Source organism: Camelus bactrianus, chromosome 3 (genome assembly GCF_048773025.1).
Source record: "Camelus bactrianus isolate YW-2024 breed Bactrian camel chromosome 3, ASM4877302v1, whole genome shotgun sequence".
Classification (NCBI taxonomy): Eukaryota; Metazoa; Chordata; class Mammalia; order Artiodactyla; family Camelidae; genus Camelus; species Camelus bactrianus.
Genome location: NC_133541.1, coordinates 23,471,728 through 23,486,118, shown reverse-complemented (window position 1 = coordinate 23,486,118; position 14,391 = coordinate 23,471,728). Strand labels below are relative to the sequence as shown.

General features: G+C 37.0%; 1 protein-coding gene across 2 annotated transcripts in view; it reads right to left on the bottom strand.

Annotated features, from left to right (window-relative positions):
• The window catches only part of CDH6 (cadherin 6), a 121,229-nt gene extending 108,727 nt beyond the window's left edge, over positions 1-12,502 (bottom strand). Inside the window, exons 1-2 of one of the 2 annotated variants that reach the window (XM_074356632.1) lie at positions 12,379-12,502; positions 11,514-11,714 (exon numbers count right to left, since the gene is read on the bottom strand). The gene's annotated coding sequence lies outside the window, so the exon portion shown is untranslated. Of the gene's footprint in view, positions 1-11,513; positions 11,715-11,803; positions 12,206-12,378 lie in introns of those variants that run through there. The other variant, XM_010955572.3, reaches the window with a different exon arrangement.
• Between the last annotated feature and the right edge of the window lie 1,889 nt (positions 12,503-14,391).

Sequence of the window (14,391 nt, the reverse complement as noted above, 5' to 3'; positions counted from 1 at the left end):
CTTTTTACATGCACTGGGCAACCAAGCATCACGTGACTCACTTCTTTGCAGTGGTCTGGAACCAAACCACACAATCTGAGGTATACCTGTATTAAATACATATTGTAACCAACTTGATGTCAATGCATGGTGTTATCCATGGCACCCAACACAATGCCTTGCATGTAAGTATTATTGAATTGAATTGAGTTGAATTGAATTGAATTGAATTGAAATGCCATTGCCTGATCTTAAATTTCAGCTGGTCTTCTTTTGTAAAATGATTTCATGTAGAAACATATTTCTCCTTTATGTTGTACAACAAACTCATTGAGGGAATTGTAGAGATTAGAGAAAGAAGCAACATGGAAATATTCTAAGTAATAAGCTTCTGGTAGTGGAGAGGGTTGTGGTAGTTCTTTCTAAGCTGGGGCAGGAAGTCAAAAAGCAAATCTGAACACGAATAGAGACTGTGTAAATCATAATGTAACCTGACACTAAAGGCTAATTTCCATGTTCATGTAAAGTGTAAGTATGGGGAAAAGACAAAATAGAATCAACTCCAAATGCCCTGTTCACTTTGCACAAAGCTGGCACTGTGGCCTGTTATTAATAGAGCGTGCTTTCCTTCGCTTTGCTGTCTTCCTTCACTTTGTTTCCAAGTTCTGGCTTCATGCTTAGGAAGTCTGTTACTATCCCAAGATTATACATATATATTTATCTAATTGTCAGTAATGTTACAGTTTTGTTTTTGTACTCAATTTTTAGTTCATATGGGGTTTATCTTGCTTAGAATATGAGGAAAGAATCTAATCGTTTCCCCCAAAGTGCTAGTATATGTTGTCCTGTCACCCAGTGTCTCTACAGCACTGGGCACAGGAGGATCCCAATAAACATTATAGAATGAATAAATTAATAAGTGATGAGTCTGAACTTTCCAGAAACTCTTGCCAGGTTCCCCTTGGGATCAACAGTAAGTGATTGTAAGACTGACTCAGATTAAAGTGAAAAGCCAGGCCTAAAGCTCAAAGGCTTTTGTGAGGCTATCTGCTGCTTTGGCTATAATTAATTATAACTATATAATTATATATATAGTTATAACTATATATATAATTAGATATATAATAATATATAATTATAATTATATATTATTATAACTATGTAATTATAACTTGTTATGTGAATATCCTGATAAATTCATTGAGGCACGGGAAGGAAAGATGTTTTTTATTTTCTAATTATATTTTTGAGTCCTGAGAAATATGTACATGTTATATATATTGCATATATAGCTATGACTATTCCTACACCTTTGACATTATTTTTGGATTTGAGATATACACATTTGAATCTGTCTATCCATCTATCTGGGTATATACACATACATGCATATTAAGCATAAAAGACACAAGAATTTAATATTTAAGAGTATGGGCTATCAGGAGTGCCAGGATTTAATTTAAGCTCTGACAGGTACTAGCTGTGTGACCTTGGACAAGTTGCTTAACTGCTCTGTCTGCCAGTTTTGTCTTTAAAATTGGAAGATTGTCAGTATTTACTTCAGAACGTTGATGTGAAGATTAAATTCATGTAAGACACTTAGAATAGTGCCTGAAATATTGTAAATGCTCTCTAAGTATTAGCTTTTATTGTCATCCTACTCAGTTTTCCCAGTAATCTTTCTTATTTTTGCTCATGTAACAGATTCAAAATATCTTAAAAAGAACATTTAGGATTACTTGACTGAGAGGTCAAAAGAAGTCACACTTAGCAAAAAAAGCAATTGCTTTATTTATCATAGAAACTATATAATAACACACATGGATACTAAAACTGTAAAAAAATTCATAAAGAGCAATGTTTAGTTTAGGTTTGAATTCTGAAAAATAAAATACATAGATTGAAAGTGTTAAGCTCAGAGGTACATCTTGTTTCCAAACACAAATTAAGAATTAAAAAATCAAAATGACAGACTACTGCTAATCTGCTTAAGAAGGCATAAATTGTTAATCAGGCTCCAGGCAACCTTGTTTAATACCAAGTTTAATAAAAATCTGCCTGGAGGAAGAAGAGGTCTGGTGGCCGATTTTGAAAGCTGGGCAGCTCTATTTACATGCTTAGTCCCTCTAGCTCTCAGGACACCATTGATAGGGTTTCCTTTGAAACTGGCTCCTTTTAAAGGAGTCAGAATTATTAAAAACTACGGCACAGGATAGAAAAGTTATATTTTTTTCACTAGTGGGAATAAACTTGAAAAGGAAATAAATTGGAGAAATATTTATTTAAGAGATTCTTTCGCAGCTTCGTTGAGAAGAATTTCAGACAATAAGCATTTATTGAGCCCTCACTATATGCTTACATTCGCTAGTGATGCCTTCATCTTAAAAATGTGATCTTGAGCTGGAAGAAGTGGTATTTTAAAACCATTTTCTCCTTTCTCCCCAACCTAGATTTATTCATTCCACAAGGCATCTTATATTTGTATCATGTGGGCTTTTACTGTGCAGGGAATCAAGAAAATTTCCAATTGGCATTGTTTTTAGGAGCACTTGTCAATCAGGTGAAAACTAAATTGGAGAGCATTTGACAAGCGCAGCATCTTCTGAGCAGTCAGAGCATCGTGGCTGCTTCTCTGGGTGGCTGAGTTTAACATGCAGCCCCAAATACACTCCTTGCTTTAAAGTCTTTCTTAATATCATCTTGGATATTATTGCTTGTTTCTTAATTACAAAGCAGGGCAGGTTTGGCTCTTGTTTTCTATGATTGGTTCCTCTAAACAGCCATGATTGTCATATTGAGAAAAAAAAATTAGGCATTTAAAAATGTTTTAAGTTAGTGACAAATTGGGAAGCAAATATATGTTCTATTAATGTTAAGAACATCCAGGGTGCAAAGCAAACTTCTTGTTCTTTGGTGCCCAATTCACCCAGCATAGGGTTTCAGTGATTTCTTCCCTCTCTGTCCACTATGTAAAAATCTTTCATTACATCACATTAAATTCAGTTGCTTGAGAGCATTTTACTCTTATGTAGCTTTCAACTTTATATTTTAAATAAAGTCATTCTGTTTGGTGAGAAAGTAGTTACTCACATGATCACTAGACATCATGCAGTGTCTTTTCCTCTATTGGGGTCATCTTTTTACTTAACTGCATTGTTTTTTTCAGAATACACATTTAAATTCAAAAGCCAAGTTTGTAAGAAAAATAAACCATGGTACTATTTGGAAAGATATTTTGTAATGTGACATCTTAGAATTAAAAGCAAATTTGAGGAAGTTTTGTGGACAAAATTTTAAAATGTGGGACCTGTATTTGACATGCCTGTGCTTATTTCAAAGGCAGTTTACCTGCAGGTCAATATAACTTTCCCTAAATGCAAAAATTATAGCAGAGCTGGTACTTTCTGGATCTGGAGGTTTGGGACCACCTCCTCTTGATGACACTAACCAGTAAGTGACCCCTTTATTCTGCTGACTTAATTAGGACCTGCCCCAAACATCTCTTTTTTGATAAAAAGGGCAGATATGAATCAGAAAGTGGAACTGTGGAACTGATATTTATCACAAAGCCTCCCTCATACAATTAATTTTTTTTATGAAACGCTGACAAAATCCCAACTAGATACTTTTAAACAAGTAGTTTAATATGAGAATAATTGCTGGGAAATACAGTAGTTCTATTTGATTTAAATTAGGATCAGCAGTAATCCACCAGTCTTGGTGAGTTTTATCATTTTGCTGTGGTGATTACTTAGTCTCACCACACCGTTTTGATCTGGGTTAAATTAGAACCTGTTGCTAAGAAGAGCTTAGAATATTTTACTTGAGTGTGAAATTGAGCATTTTCAAACATTTTATAAAAGGGATGATAGTAGATTAATAAAGCTCTCTTTTTTCAATCCTGCTAAGGAAGGTTAACCTTTGCAGATAAAAATATAAGCTCATTTTCATGACTGAAATCTATACTGTGAGCTAGAAAGCAATTGCTTTTTGATGTAACAATGCATACCTTAACGTACAAATCAGCACCTTAGAAAGTTTGTGTTTGCCTGCAGTTATATAAAGTTAACTTTTAGGGAAAAAACTTTTATACCCTTTTTATAATGTATATATTTAAATTGAGCTGGGTTAAAAAAATAAGATATAATTTTAAAACTTCTTATTTTTCACTGAATAATCCACTGTGTAATCAAGTAGGTGAATTCATTGCTGCTGGCACATTCCAGCCATAAGCTTCGAAAAGCACACTTTTGGAGGATCTATTCATATAGTCAAACGTTGCATTAGTATTCCAAATATTATTATTAATCTCTATAAAGTTTAATTAAGGGATCCAAGGATACCTCTTGATTGAATGTCTTTAGTTTATCTTTTTGGCCATCTGTTTGGTTTATCATTATAATTCCCCTTTAATTTTTTTATTTATCCAAACAAGAAAAAGAACTAAGTCGATCATTTTTCAACATTATGTTATTCATTATCTAACCCAGTGATCCTCAGACTTTTGGATTTCATGGAACATTAACAGTTTTTTTTTTTTTTTTTTAAGTGGGGAGGGTTGACATTGGGTTGCTTGCCAGACTTTAATTTTGCTAAGGGGAAAAAAACAACATAATTTATCCATATACTTTCATGAAAACAATTGACATTTTAACTCCAAAGAAGTGAGAAGGTCACTGTGAGTCCTTTAAACTGAATAAATTAAATTATGAAAAACACAATAGGTTGTGTTTTTCATATTTCATATCTGATCACTGACCAATAAACTTTTTTGTTTTTTAAAGATGAACACCTGATTTTGGATAGCCTGGGGAATCATTGCTTTAGATAAAGTTCACTCAAAACTACAGTTAAATCATCACAAATAAAACAAAAACCTAAATGTTATCATTTGTCCCCTAGTGGTCAGAATTTTGAAGGAAAATTTTGATACTTTTTTTGCAATAGGAGCTTTAGGGTATGAACACACATAAAATTCCTAAAGAAGTCCAAATCCTTAGTTTCCATGTCTGCTCCTTCTTAGCGTATTTATAAATAACAGTATTGTAAATTTAAATTTCCTCTTTCAATTTTTAATGCCAGAATTTTTAATGCCAGAATGCTAGAAGTCAAATTACAGAAGAGATAGATAGAGATAAAGAACAAGATGAATTTAGTTTATCCATGTTACTTCATGTCTCTGGTCATCAGGTATCTCAAATGTAAATGATGGGTGTTAGATAAAGTCATTTCTAAGCTTTTTTCTATGTCTGACACTCTCTGATAATATTTCTAATTGTCAAACTGTCCATGAAGGCTGTGACTTTTTGAATGGTGGTAATAGAAAGAAGAGAGTTTAATGAAAATGGTTCATCAGTGTCAACCACATATAATATTACTGTATAGTTGAGAGGATGTCTTTCTTCTTTTCTCCTTCCTGCTTTCCCTCCTTCCCCACCTCCCACCTGCCTTTTCTTGTGAAATTTTACTGGTAAAGAAACCACTCAGAACAAATATTGAACTGTGATGGTAATGAAATAATAAAACTGTAATCATAAAAGAAGAAAGTAATTATTTTTACCCATCAAATAAGGTGGGAAATAAATACAGTCTTATTCAACTCTACCTACAGTCTGCAAAAGCTATGTATCTAGCCAGTTTGTCAGTGCCCTAAGAAAGGAGTGATGCTGTCATGGGTGCCGTGAGGTTGGGATGCCCTCTGTCAATGAAATAGTTGTCATTTTTAGCTACCTTCCTGAAGTGCCCCCTCCAACCTGAGGCTCTCTCTTTGAAGGCAGAAGATGATTTAGTATCTTATAAAAAGTACCATTATTATGAGCAGAAAAAGGGCCCACACAATCCTTTTTACTAAATTATAAACTCTAATGAATGCTTCCAAGTGGTTTTTCAGAAATGAATAACCTACAAACATTTTTCTCAGCCTTAAAAATCTTCATTGCTCTGGTCAAAATAATCAGATCATTCTCATGGCCTCTGCTGCTCTGTATTTCTGAGAGTCACACTTTTACTTCTAAGATATCACAAGTGTTTGTTAACAGCACATTCATTAAGTTCTTGGCTCAAACAGAAATTTCCTAGAAATTCAAACTAAAAAGGGCTGAATAAAGAGGATACAAGTATAACACCTTCCTTTTGACTTGCTCTGTAATTTATTAACATACAGAATGCACATAAAATACTTATAACAGTGTGTGACATAGAAAAGCTCAGGAAAGGTTTATTATTTATTTTGTAATTATCATCCTTGTTATTTGGATATATAAAAATTCTGAGCCTACTGGTCAGTTTTTTTTAAATTTGTGTGTATGTATGTATAGATATATATATTCAGCCAAATTTTAAATTCAGACACATTTTAAAATATATTTGCCATGTTTGTTACCAGGCATGTATGGGGTGGAGCTGTGCTGTCTTGCTAGTTCAGTCTTTTTTTGTGCTATACTATGTGCAGAATCCAAATGGATGACTTACATTTGGTCTTTATCACTTTCATATACTTCGAGTTGCAGGTGTCAGAAGGACACACAATATAACTATTTAGCTTGCAGGACAATAAAGATAATAAAAGGAAAAGAGTTGATATTCTTCAAAGCACTTAGAAAATCTTTCTTTGATTCTCCTGAGATTTCAGACAACTTTTTTAAAAAACATACTTTTCTGGTTATTTTATGATCCATGTAGGATCATTTCCTTTATATGATGATTTTTTTTTAAAGGATAACTTTCAAATTTGCATTCCATGGTAGAGAAGCATAGTGTTTATATGCATGTTAATGACATAATCATGTTTATAAAGTTGTATTTAATAGTAGCAGTATTTATAAAGTGGAAAATGTATCCCGTGTAAAAATGGCAATTTTGATTCTATTTCTGTTCTTATGTTTTCCTTGTATGTAAAAATTCACCTCCTCATCTCTTTTCATTTTACTCACTTGAGACATCTTCTCAATTTAGTTTTTTCTTGCTGTTTTCCATTCTTATAACTTATTAGGTTTCCTGAACATCTTTTGGGCATATCTACCAAATTAGAGAATTATAGAAAGAGAAAAACACAGTGCTCTTTCAAATGATGACATATGAAGATAAATCATACCCTGTGAGCTTTCTATTCCTCGTTTTCTTCCTAAGTTGTTCTCTTCCACAAGATAGCACTGCATATGATAGGAAAAGCTTGGGACCCATGCTGCCCATTTATACTGCACATCAAATGTAACAACATTCTGGCTTTAATTAAACTCTTCCTCTTATAAATCTCAGCAAGGTGATCTGATTAATAGATGAAATGAACACCCAGCAGTGTTAGTGTAAAGATATTAGACAGATGAACAAAGTAAAATAATCTCTAATAATCTGTAGGGATGGGGAGACATAGACCCCTGTACATATGCGTCTACTCTACATTTATGCATGTGTGCTTATAGCATTCATTCTTCAGTTAGTTTCTTTGTTGGAAGAGTTAAAAATTTCCTGGAGAGTTGAGTCTTGAACAGCTAGAATACAGGCTGTATCTGGTCTCCTCTGACCCAATCATTTTGGCTTAAAGAGCCTTACCACATTTACTTCTGTAGTAAATGAAGGTGCACCACCTTTTTGAAGGGTTATGTATACTTTCCCCCTCTTAACTTAGCTCCTTTCTTTTTGAGTGATGTGGTTACAAAAACTGTATACATTTGGCTCCATACCTGAATTAGGGAGAACCTCGTTTCTCATATGATTGCTTTGAAAAAAGGGAGCGTTCCTTAGAAATAGGAACTTTAAAAAATGTAGGCCAGTTTAATCTTCCTAAGAGGAAAGCTCAAACAAAAATAATGTTTAGATCTAGGAAAGTGCCTCAAACTTTCATCTGTGTTCAAAATAAAACAATAATCCTAGTGGAGAAAAAAAAGAAAAGAATGAAGAGAAAAAAAAATCAACCCAAGACCTGCATTTCCTTATTTCTTCTCTAATATTAATGGAACAGTGTCACAACTGGGTGCTCTGTGTGTGTGTGTGTTTTAATTTTCTTCTTTCACCAATTTCCCTATTAGCATGATGTTCTTGTGTCTTTGTATTTAGAAGCATTATTCAGAAAAAATTTTTAACCAGAGAAGGTTTGATTATCTACATTTTCACCTTTTTTGTGAAGCAAATAACGTAAGCTCAGTAGACACTAGCTAGGCTAAAACACTATTAAAAATGCGATTCAGACTGAGTCACTGCTCGTTATTTTTATAAGCAAGACCCTAATTCTGATTGACCCCAAAGAATGGGTTGCTGTGACTAAGCTACAGCACAGGCAACTGGCTTCTGCCGGATGTTATCTCATTTGGAACACATTTCAAACTTTAGAACAGATTTTTAAATTGGAAGTTGAAACCTGCAGACTGTCAGCAGAAGAGGCTGATTCACCCCCCATATCTTACTTTAAGTTCCAGGCAGAGTTTTTTTTTTAAGAAGTAGGTTACCTAAAATGTGTTGTGATACATCAAAGAGAGAAATAAAAAACACCCCCACCCTGGAATAAGAGTGACACATGCATCTAAACGTCTTTTGGAATTTTTTAATATATACTTATTTGAGTGGGGACTTCTTTAAATTAGAAGCCTCTAGTTCAGTATAATTTGTGAATGTTCATGGATCTCTGAAAGGTTAATTTTTTTTTTCTGCAAACATTGGTTCAGTGGTGGGAGTTCTTCATGTGGAATTTTTTGAGTCATAACTATAATGCCATTATTATTATTAGGTGAATTTGATTGAAGGAAGTACAGTCTTGGCAAGATCAGAAATAAGGAAAAATCTTACCTTATATTGATAGTGGGGAATTTTTTATTAATTGGCCATTGCTTTCATTTAGAATCATAGAAAAGTTACCAAAAGTCTAGATACCCAGAAACTATGCAAACATTCTTGAGTTCCTTAAATTAGAGGAACTATACAAATGACAGCAATAATAATGGTTTTGACATGTCATAAGTATCAAGACAGGGCTTGGAGAATACTAACTTGTCTGTGAAGAGAAAGCTGTTGCGTGCTTTTTATTTTAGATAACAAAACCCGCGATGCAGCTGGACTGCAGGGAGAAATGCATGGCATGACCCACTAGAGGTCCCTTCCAACTAAAAAAAGTTTCCATAGTTCACAGGATGCAGCCTCAGTAAGCTGGCATTCATGACTGCAAAGCAAGTAAGGGCCAGAAGTGGGGACCACACATTTTACTTCCTTAGGGAGAGACATGGTTTCATTCAGGTTGTTATATTTATCTCTTTTTTTTTTTTTATCCCTATGTGGGACAGTTACTCAGTTAGCTCTAATTAGATATTCAGGACCTGTTGTTCCAACTTATTCATACACTTGTTAAAAGAAAGTGCACTTGATGTCTGGAACTGTAGTTGTGCTGTCTAGAGATATTAGCTCTTTCAAGTGTATCGGGGCAATATTTTGCAAGATAGTTTTTTTTTTTTTTTTGCATAAAAAGGAAGAGTGCCTCAGAGTAAGTTACACTTGGAAAGCTGATGGAAGTGGTGGGTGGAGGAGGTAATATACGTATTTTCTGATAGTAGGCACCTTGGTAGGAAATGATTATGTTTCTGTATATTATCTTTGCAGAGTTAGCATTAAGAAATGTAATTGCAATAAATTGATGTAAAAGCTAGATAGTAAAGGGACTAAAAGTCCCTACAGAGACACCAGGCTGTCACTTACTTATAATGGTAGCAAAAGATAATTGTAGACAAGTACAGTAGCACTAAACCATTGCTGTTTTCCTTTAAAAATGTGCTGCTGCCTCTCAGGTTTTTCTGAAGAAATCGGTTACTTCCTCTGCTTCTAAAGTATGCCATGAACCATCAAAACACATAATATAAAAATCTGCCTTTTATTTCCCCCCAATACCTTTTTAATTAGAACACACCAAAGAGCAAAAGGGGATGAGATACAATTCTGTGTGATTGCATTTTTTTCCAGTAAATTGTTGGATTTCTTTTAAGTTTCTGAGCTCAGCATTGAAAATCTGGCCTCTGGCATAAACTTTGCCCTCCTTCTATGACAAAATGAAGACATCTGCTTGATCATATCCCATTCCTTCACAACTTGTCTTCTCGCTCTCTAAAAAAATAGCAAACGCATAGCCAAGCAAGTTCTGTTACACAAAGGATGATGCTCAAGCCAAACTGGAAGAGATTTTTTTCTTCTCTCTCCTTAAGTAGAATCCTAAAGGTTTTCCTTTTCAGGTAAAAGCATCAGCAAAAAAAGAAAGGAAATAAGCAATCCTTGGCCATCATTTGTATAAGCTTATTTGTTCTCCATTCTTAGAAGAGTTGTCCATTAACTAGGTAAATCCCTGTGTTCCTTTTCCCACACAGGGAGGATTTTGCACCCCTTGGATAATAACCACTCAGAAAGCCCATATTTTGCATGTGCATCCTTCCAGAGCAACCAGACATGTACACACCAGCCACTCCAACAACACTTTGTTTGCAGGAAAAAAAACCCCTTCTTTCCCACATTATGGTGCTTCAGTAAGTGAAAATGAAGATTGACTGAAACTCGGGCTGATACACCTTCATAGTGTGAATATCATAATTAAAATGTCCTTGCCAAAAAAAAAAAAAAAAAAAGAGAGAGAGGGAGAGAGAATTGTGTGGCTCTTCCAGATGATTAAACTTATTGGTACTTGAGTGTTCTCAGTAGTTAACTCAGGTGAACAGCCCCGTTCTCTAACAGGAACCTGCATATAACTCCCCATAAAATATGGATTTTATTGCAGCAGCGACAACACTTCTCAGCACCACGCTGACCTCTCCAGCATCTCCCATCTCGAGATCTCCAATAACTCTTGGCTGAAGAATAACTACGGAAGAAGTAATCCCAGCCCTGCAACTGCTGCCCTACACAACATAGTAACGTTCCCTCTTATTAAATTACGGGATTAAAGCATTGGAGGCTCCACTTTTCCTGCATCGGACACCTAAAACCAGACGCACTTGGTTTGCTCTCTAACCAGTCCTGGGGAGGCGTTATCTCCCGGATTTCTGCCTGACCAGCCGTGAAAGAGCACGAGCGAGCTGCGTCTTCCACATGACTTTTCCCTGGACAGTGTGCTCCATTTTCGAAGTCCAATGTTGGACTTTCCTTGCAACCTAAGCATTTCTGTCCTATGTCAGCCGGCAGGCGTTGCCCCCAACGTGCAAGCTAACAGTTTTCTTTAGCTTCTTCTCTGAGCCAAATCATCTCTTCAGCCTAAGTTTTCCCTACTGGGAGCATTCGGGAGTGTTCAAGCTACCTGATTTTCTGCTTTACCCCCAAAGCCAAGAAATGTAACTCAAGCAAAACAGCCCCCGCGCAGACCCTTGTGATGTGGGCAGGTGGAAATAAATCAAGCCCCAAACGGCTCCACGGGTCCTGCACGCACCAGCGCCCTTGGTAATTGACCAGCCAACTTTGCAAATGCCGGAGCTCCCTTGGCAGCCTCTGCCGGTGGAGAGAAAGGCAGCGGGTTCATCCCCGCGGCCCCGTCACATATGCCCCCACCAAGCCCCACCGCGGATGGGTCTTACCAGAAGGCGGAGGAGCGGGGCCCAGGCTTCCCGGGAACCGGCGCCGGTTCGCGGCAGCGGCAGCGGCAGCAGCGCCGCCCTCGCAGCCGGACCCGCACGCCCGCCCCGACCCGGGCTCGCAGGCTGAGCATCCCTCCCAACTCCGGCGTGCGGCACCCACCGGGCGGAGAGGGCTCTCTCTCTGATTGGCTTCCATCAACGCTACAGAATTAAAAAAGAGAGAGAGAGAGAGAAAAAAAAAAAAAAAAAAAAAAAAGGCATGCACCACCGCCAACTGAGACCGAACCCACCTCTGTTCGCCTTCCTGCGCCCGGGGAGACCCAGCGACCCGCCCAGGCTGCTCCTGCCTCCGCTGCCGCTGAGGTCTCCGACTCTGCTGTTCTTGCTGCCGCGGCTGAAACTGCAGCTCTTGGGATGGGAAGGTTACGGGCTCCGGAGAGCTGGCTCTTGTGGGCACACACTGATTTGCAAGTGAATGAAGTGGGAGGGAGCAAAGAGAGGAGGACTTTGTTCGAGAGGCCCAGTGCCTGCCCCCGCCCGCCCCCTCCCCTTGACAGAATGACTCCCTGTGTTTGAAGTCCTGAGCAATTCGCTCCCTGTAACACTCCCTCAGCCCCAGGCTTTCCTTTCTTTTCCTTTCTTATTTTTCGGGGGGTTAAGTCATACTAAGAACTTGCGTGACTTCGTCTGTTCCCTGCTTTATACTATCAAAATGCAGCGTGTGCTGTTATCAGCAACGGTTGGATATTCTTTTTTTTTTTTTTTTAACCGACTGAGCAATTACAATTCCCAGGGACACAGTACATTGTCGCACAATCAGTTGGCCAGCTTCGTGTTACATAGCACGCATAACATGCACACATACCGAACAAACCCGTTCTCCTGAGATAATACCGACGGCTTTTCAGGCGTTCTCCGGACGCAAGCAGACATAGATTCGGATGTGTCTTTCCTTCTTTCCTTCCAGGAAGACAGGTTTTCACATAGTCCTACGATCTCTTGTTACTCTTTCGCAATGAGTAACCCCAGGGTGTCGTAGAATGAAGCCACGCTTCTCTGGGCTTGCAGAAACACTCAAAACCTAGACCCTTCAGGCTCACCAGTGACTTACGGCTGATTACATTTTTCTAAATGAGTTAATTCAAGGACACAAAAGACTTGCAGAAGAGGGGTGTATAACGATATTCAAGGTCTGCTTAACGGTTAAGATCTTTCGGGAAAGTTCTTGAAGTAGGATAACCTCCAAATTAAACTCTTTGGTAAACACATCATTTTGCATACCTTTATTTACAGTGACAGAAAAGTTATTTCTAACACTAGGGAACTAAGCTGAAAAAATCTTAAGCATGTCAAAGAATTATTAAGTGAGAGTAATGGCTTTCTACATAGGAGATGTAGACATGATGGAGCCAGGCACTGCTGGATTAGGAAAATTAAATCTATTACCACAGTGATTGCACCCGGGGTCAGTAGCATCCCAAACCAGCTGTTTGTGTGTGCTGTAAATTCGTGGGGGAGATTTCCATTGCACGGTGCTCTTAAAAAATCCAGGCTACTTTGGCCTCTGAATGGTTAAACTGGTTGGAGGTTGGTCTCCTTCCCAACTTAGCTCCTACTAGAAAATCTTTTGTTTCTCCAATAGGAGTTCAGGCATTTAAATAAAGCCAAAATCAAAGTATTTCCTCTAGGCAGTCAGTGCTTCAAAGAAGTGTGCATGGAATGGTTTTAGCACAGATGTTCCACACATGGAAGATGGAAAGACTTTGAATTTCTTTCTTGAAAATATCTTCTTTTAATGAAGAATTGCCACCAACTTACAAAAAGAGGCTGAACGTTTTCTCTTCATGCAGTTATTTAAACTCTTGTGGAGAAAGGATAGGCGAGAAGAAAGCTGCTTCTGATTCAGTCTTTTCCTCAGATTACGAATTCCTATACATTTAATTGGAAATACTTGCTCCTTATGTTTGTATAGTCCTTTATTGCTTACGAAGTGCTTTGACAGACCATTTTATTGAATTCTTCTTTCAACAAGTGGTCTGATCTTTCCCCATTAGAATAAAGGAAACGGACTGATAATAAGATTGCATAAGTTTAGTAACATGTCCAAAGCAATAAAACTGATAAGCAGAAGAGTCAGAAATATTACTGGTAAAACTGTGGCTGTATATCTATCTATCTATATATGCCAAAAGAAATAAGTCACATTCTAAGACTACGTTTTACAGAAAGATATGCAAAATAACTGATTTTTACGATGAAAGTTGGATAATAGTGAAGCCAATGTTCTACCCATTGAATAAATTTATATCTCAAAAAAGGAAATCTCTAATTGTTTGCAATATATTATTCTTCCAACCCCATTAAGCTAAATATTAAAGGTGATTAAAACAGCTACTTTTTATTAAGAATGGATAAACAATCAATTTGCTTCTAAACAGTTCAAGTGGCAATATTAAATTACATAAAAATTAGCACTTCTTATACTAAAAAAGGTTTTTGTGTGATTTATGAAGCTATCTAGTAACATTTACTATAGTCATTTTTAATTTTTAGTTGTACAGTCTATGTAAACATCCAGAATTATTTTATTCTCATTCTAGAAGTAAAAAACTGAGAGTTACTAAGGTTAAATGATTACCCAGTGTCATTTAAGTACTGTTTCCAGTTTGTTCTCTGGCACACCAAAGCATGCTGCCAAGTAATAGAGCTAATTAGAGATAGTTAAACAAATGAACAGGTCTTTGCTGTCAGCGTGTAGGGTCTTCTCATGCAACTCAAGATGGAAATTCTGCAGGGCTTCTGGAAAGACCCGGAAGCAGACGCTGAGAAGCCATCAGTACTCAGCGTGTACCACTGCTTTTCTCTCCTCGCTGTGCTT